The following is a 7,372-nucleotide window of genomic DNA, read 5'->3' as shown; positions in this document are numbered from 1 at the left end:
TTCTGACAAAATCTTTAATATATGTTCACAGTTATGAATTGCAGAAGGAGACTTATATGTTCTTTGCGGAGGAAAAACTGAACATTGAGACGACAGCAACTTTAATCATTCAAGTACTCAGGGCATCATTTTATCTGTCCCGAATGATGCACTTCTCTCTCTGTACATCTACCTGAAAGAACCACCCGTCTAATTTTTATGCCAGGCAGCTCAGCTGTGCTCATGCAGAATTTATTCTATAATTCATATGAATGTGTTAGATGGACAATATTTGCTTGGCCTGTGGCCTTGCCTGCTGCAATGCTCTGTGCTTGGTGGAGAGGGCACCAGGAGTGGATAATATTTGCCCAATAGCATGCTCAAGGCACACAATAAGCACTATGCTGCACTAAATGATTATGCAGGCATTTTGTTTTCCCAGAAAAGTTAACTTACCTTTTGTTAAGCAGAGTTCTGAAACTATTTATCTTTTAGTACCTTGTGTAACAGCAATGTACTAGAATCAACTCAGACACTGTGCAGACAACATTTTATATTTATGGACAAAAAAGAGTGACATTGTGACTTTTTCTGGAATAAACTGAGAGCTCTAAACTGAATGCAGGAGTTGAGCTAACCCTTGTGGATGTGGGAGTCTCACTCTGTGTTCTTGCATTAAGAATAATTCTCAGTGCAAGGTGTGGGTAGTTAGTGAGAGTTTGTTAGATTTTTTTCAGGGTTTTAAGAAAAATCCCACTGGGATTAGTTTAGCTTTCATGAGATGCTCTTACATCACTTTCTCTCCTCTTCTGTTTCAAAGAGGATTACATGCCAAAGACGTTAATGCCATAAAATACATTTTTGGCATAAAGGTGACTTTTCCTAAAGTGTGTGTTTCTTTATTTATTTGGTAATTAAACCTTCACAGAAATCCCATAGGCGTGAAACTTTAAATATCTAAATAAAGCATATGGTATAAAAAACGGTAATTGGGTAATAACTACTGTGGTATAGTTTCAAACTGCTGCTGTGTATTTAAATTACATTCCATAAAAATTATTCTGCAACCTTAACAGAAACTCAAACTTCAGCTAAAACTTTAGTGCTGCAGATAAAATTATGCTTTCCTGCTGTGTTGCCATTGACACTCTTTTTGTTTACATTTCAGGTTAATTTGAATGAACAAACATCACAAAAGTTTTCTTTTTGTATAATGATGATACCTTCTCATAAACAGGAGGCAAACACCAACACCTGGCTGTTCTGGTGGATCAGCCATTGCAAATTAAAAAACAATTATTCCACAATAAAAGCAACATAAGAACAAAGCAATAAAACAGACACCGTACTTCCACCAAGCAAAGGGTTTAATTCGAGTAAAGGTTCTAATCACCTCGGTCCTAAAACAGTACCTACAACAAAGAAAATAAAGGAACCAATTTAGCATGTGCTAATCAAACATTTCAAACAAGATAGCAAAGGGACTGATCATCTGCTGGGCCAGGACACCACACCACCAAATAAATGGTACATCAAGTCATGGAAGCACATCAGTACAGCAGTGGAACTGTACCGATCCGGCTTTTATAACAGCCGCTTATCACTGAACAGAAGTGCACAGTTTGCTGAACTGGAAACATGCAAGACTTAAGCTTCCCATCTGGGAACCAGAAACATACACACTGGCCCCTGGCTCTTAAAACTAGCTCTTAACAGGTACCAACTCTTTGATGGGACAAAGCGAAAAACCACTTCATATTGGTTACGTCAACAGTTGGGGGCGGTGTTACTTGGCCAACAAAAAGCATTGTAACACTGTACCACCATCTTCAAACCAGAGAAGCTTTGTATTATAAAAAACAAACAAAGCTGGTCTGAAGTATATGTTGCTAGTTGATGGCGTGTCTAACACAGCTGTTCAGAAAACAAGCCAATTCAGAGGTGCACTTGCAGCATGAAGTGGAAATTAACAGGATTCTTAAAACTTAATAGCACAAAATGACTGAGCCCAGGTGACAATGACAGAAAAAAAAAGATGTTATCACGTTGTTATGACCCCTACTCAACCTAGGGGTAGTCGGGTTGGTAACAAATCAAAATGGGACAAAACTTAAAGGATGCACAATAATTTATTACAATACAAACGGGTTCAAGTGTTACATAACAACCAAGGTAAGTAAAGAGATCCTAATTAACACAAGGAGTCCTCATTCGAGGTTAGAATTAACCAAACACAAGCTATTCTTAACCAAACAAAGTCCACTATAATTCCAAATGTATCACAAACCAAAATATTACTCTTACTCCCTTAAACAGAGTTTTTATATACACCAAATCAAGTATATTCAACAAACAAACAAAAGGTGTCCTCTAAACCAAGGAATACAAAAGAGGGCGCAGAATCTCAAACAATAACCTATTCCGGTGTCTAAATAAATAACTAAAGGGAAGATTAATGCTCCTACAAACCAACAAGGTTCTCAGTCCAGCTACTACTTCAAGCACAATCCCAGCACTGGCAAGCTGTGGGCCGAAGGAACACAGCTGCCATGATCAGCGTTGCTGCCTCCTTTTTATAAGCCAGGCGTCGTGCTGGTTGGCTGAAGAGGAGGAAGTGCGGTGAAGGAGTCGTCCACTAAGGTGTCGGAGGCTTGTCTCCTCCGAAGGAAGGTGGAGCCGACGGCGACCAATCACCAGGAAGGAGGAAGAAGGAGGAGGTCTCAGAGGCGAGGTGCAGGGTGCAGGTCCATGCAGCATCTCACTAGCACGTACCCAGGCCAGAGGCCAGGGGACGTGACACGTGGTTACATATTACTAAATCGTGGCCACAGATTACTAACTCGAGCAATAAGATTATTAACTTGTGGCCATACCTTAGTTAAGCACATATTTATGGGCAATTATCATTTAATTTGATTGTATATTAAAGTTAAGATTAATAATAGAATTGTAACCAAGCTTACTGGTTTGAGGATGCATTAGTAACCCATGCACACGATTTAAGAATGCTTAGTCCTGATTATGTTTTATTTATTTATTTATTTATTTGTAATGATATTACCAAATTGATTCAGTATTTAATTAATTGGCTAACGCATTTCGTTTTCATCTTTTTAAATTCATTAAAGAGATGGAGTATCCTTCATGAATGAAAAAGGTCTGTCAGAATTGCACCAAGCTATTACAGGTACATTTGTGAAAGATATTCACAGAGTTGTGCTAAAAGTCTTCTGTTTTCCTTAAAAATGGATGACTCTACCATAATTTACACCAAGTAACTCATTAAAATATACAGAGGATAACCAGATCAAAAGTAAACTGTTAACAAACTCTGAAATTGAGTGAACATGGATTTAGAATACTAAGGAAAACAAATCAGAAATTCACTGAAAAACAAATCAGAAATTCTCTGAATAACACAAACCTCACTAGTCTGATGCTTATTTCAAAGCTTGACCCTTCCCAAGCCAAGCTTGTTTTCCGGGAACTCTTATCAAATGGAAAGAGATTAAGTAGACAGAGAACAGAGAGGAAAGAATAGAGCATGAAGGGAAGAGCCACCAAACTGACTTACACTGATGCAGCTTAAAGAGTCAAGAAATTACAGCAATGAATATAGTTTTTATACCAAGGTGGCAAAGACTGATATATGAGCAGGTTAAGAGCATAAAGATGAGACCAGAGAGAGCTATCTGAGATGACAACTAAGTAAGGAGAACGAGACGTCAAATTAAAGCTGCATATTAATCTGGACATACGAGTAGGACTCTGCATATAATAGAATATATATATATATATATATATATATATATATATATATATATATATATATATAAATATATGTGCACACACACACAAACACACACACACACACACACGCACACACACACACAATTGTATAAACAAGAAATTAGTTTGTATTCAGTTTATTGTTTACAGTTTCTATGGTTATCTGGCTATGGTCTAAGATAATAGAGCAGCTTGGATTATCCAATGATTACACAATCATGGACGGATCTTTAACACACAATGACATAAAAACCAGTAACCAGTTTGTCTAGATTGTGTTCATGGAATCCGTATAGTTTTTTTAATTGGTTAATGAGTATTAAGAGAGGCCAACCCAGTGCACTTAAAGAGACATGAAAGCTTTAGATAGTTAAAGATGTGTCATTTATTGTGTGTGACAGCAGCAGAGAAACGAAAAGAGATAGTGGGGAAAGAGGGTTGTCTTGGTGACTGGCAACAATAAAGCATCCTGGAGTCGGGTGATGTGTTCTCTGCCAATTCCCTCTTATCTCTTGATCTCAGACATGCAAATTATTCCTCCACATTATTAAAGTTAAGTGGAAAAGATGAGCAAAAAGCAAGGGATTTGATCTGTCATGGTTGAGTGAGTGAGCAAGCAAAGCAGCCACAGAAACAGTGGCAGGGAATACAAACTAGATGCTCATGTTTCAGACATGATGGTCAACAATAAACGGGTGTTAGTGCGCATGTGGACCAGAAGCAAACTGCTTCAGCCTAATGAAATTTGGCTGCTCATAAAGAAACAGTGACAAATTAAATGGGCCATCAAAAGCTCTGCATATGGACAGAGGAAGCGTTTCCAGATGTTATTAAAATAATTATACCTACTCTTTCACTGTCACCTAAATCACATTTTTTTTTTTTTTCTGTGACAATGTCACACTAACATGAAACATGGTGAGAATGAAGCGATGGGAAGAAATAAGAGTATATGGAAGAACTCCACAGGGAGTGGTAATCCTAAATTTTCCAGATACATGGATCAATATCCAGTATTCATGGGTAAAAAATGACCAGACATAACTCAGCATCTGTGTTATTCCTATACCAGGGCAGAGGTGCCTTTTTAGTTCCATTTGTTTGTATGTGTTTCTGTGCTTACACATACAGTATCATACAAAAAGTGTTAAGCGACCCCTCATTTCTTTATGACTTTTTATGAACTTGCTTTTAATCTTCAAATTTATCAGTAACCCTTTAGCATTTTGAAGGTTTTTTGGAGCTTTTTGAATTCAGCCCTTACTTGACCCTTTACAGAAAAATGAATTTTCCAATTGATAAGGGACAAACCAGTTTTATATAGACACATAACAGATAATTTAGCAGAGGGCATGTTAGGAACAAAAGAACTTGGAGACTTAAAAAAATATCTAAAGCAGGTGAGCAGTAATGTTCTTAAGAGAAAAAAAAAGAAAAAAATCTATCAGAGGCCTGTTACAAGACCTGAAAGATGAACCTGGCCCTTCAGTTGATTCATCTGCTGTTCACTGAAGCCTCATCAGAAATGGTCTCCATGGATGGGTGGCTGTCAAGGAGCCATTCTTAAGAAAGGGAAGCAGAGAGAAAAGGCTGAGGTATGCCAAATTACACAAGAACTCGATTGAAAATCAGTGCTAACAGGTCTTGTGCTGAAATGAATTTTCCTCAGAGCCTAGACCTCAACATTATCGAAGCAGTGTGGGATCATCTTGATACAGAAGAGAAAGTAGCTTTGAAATGTCCTTCAAGAAGCCCAGAGGAATATTCCTGAAGTCTACTAAAAAAAATCATGACATAGCTTGTTAAGACGGTTTAGACTGTGTTGAAGAATTGATTGGTCATGCCAAATACTGGCTCTCAAGCCAGTATTTCCATTTATGTTTCCACATGTTGCAATAAATTGCTTCAGCTTTTTTCAATATATGGACAGATAAGGGGCTTGGATGTATTAGTTTTTGTTTGTTTTTAATTCAAATGAAACTTGTGTAACCTAGCCTTACAATTGAAAATGAATTGGTTTTAAAATAATTCTTAATTTGAATAAAAACTGTCAAGCAATGTGATACACTTTGTCAAAGAAAATCACTAAGAAAATGATCTCCGTTCTGCCATAAGGTTGCTAATTTAGTGGTTTCACAATGTCACTACCACAGTAGAGTAAAAAATAAACAAAAACTAATTCTCAGGTAGTTTTAACTTTCTTTTTGGCTCATGACACATACTGTATGGCTGAATTGATGGGTGGATGAGATGGATTGGTGGGTGGGCTGCTGGGTGTGTGGTTAGGTTAGAAGAACACACTTAACAGCTGACACTTACTATGCTATTCTCTTAAGTGACGCAGTAAAAAATAGGCTGGCAGAGTAAAAAAAAAAATGACAGACTCCAATGTCCAATCTTCTCTTCCTATTTCCATTTATGTGTTTCTAAGAGATGAGTGAAATGAAAGTAGAGTTGTCCTGACAGCCAAGAAATGATTTCTCAAATAGAATTCAAGTAGGTTGGTACGTATGTACATGTACATTAACCAGTCACTGCCATGGCTATCATGAGATGCATATTCATCCAATGGTTAAAAGCATTTATCATTAATTGCCAATCAAACAATGTCTCATTAGTAAATACAATATTATATCATATTCAAAATTAGAGAAGGCAAAGTATTTTACAGGATCAGCAAAAACAAAGATATATGACAGAAGGCTTCATCTGAAGATGATACTGACAGCAGCTTTTAGCTTAATCAGACAACATAAGCACCATAAAAATGGATTGGGAATGATTTCCCAGGTAATAAAGAACTGTTGTTTGCAGGCACATGATGTGGAAACAGGACAATAATTCATGTGCTTAGCAGAGTGCTGATGGTAGTCATAAGTCATGACGGTGCCATTCACACTGCATGTTAGTAGCTTGTAGGTTAAAATGTGGCTATTGCTAATATACAAATACCTCAATGCCAGCATTATCTCTTTTTTAGCTCACCACTCTGTCTTACTCTCATAGGTGTGATATTTCTTAAACGATTTGTAAGAATTTCTTTATATCTGGCTGAAGCATGTTCAGATTAGATTTGCATTGATATATTTCTTCTTCTTTTTTAATGCATTGTCCATAGAATGAGGATTAAACTGGGAATTATAACTGGTAGAGGATTAAAACTATGGTCTTTATAATTTAAAATAGTATGCTTGTCATTTTGGGGAAAAAAAATAAAGCCATTAACAACAAAAACAAAACAAAAAAAAAAACGTATAAATACATATAACTAAGCATTATTATGTTCATTTGTGCATAGCCATGGCTCTGTGAAGAAGGTAAACACAAGGAGGCTTGGATCAATTTAAACAGAATCCAGGATCCTCCTATAGTTCTTTACTTTGGGTGATTTTTGAGCAGGAACAGAAGGCCAGCATGCAGAGTGGGCCTGACAACACTGAGACAAGCTCTTTTAATTCTTATTGTTCTGCTGTCCACAGTGATGAACCCTGCATTTATAAACAGAAATGGGAGCTTAAAATGGAAAGTGACTGTGTTGGAAAATACAGAGAGGATGCTTAACAAACCAGGTTTTTAGCTATACTTCTCGCTGCACACATTATGG

Source organism: Melanotaenia boesemani, chromosome 7 (assembly GCF_017639745.1).
Source record: "Melanotaenia boesemani isolate fMelBoe1 chromosome 7, fMelBoe1.pri, whole genome shotgun sequence".
In the NCBI taxonomy this organism is placed as follows: domain Eukaryota; kingdom Metazoa; phylum Chordata; class Actinopteri; order Atheriniformes; family Melanotaeniidae; genus Melanotaenia; species Melanotaenia boesemani.
The sequence above is the reverse complement of the archived record's forward strand: the minus strand, read 5'-3'. Positions refer to the sequence as shown.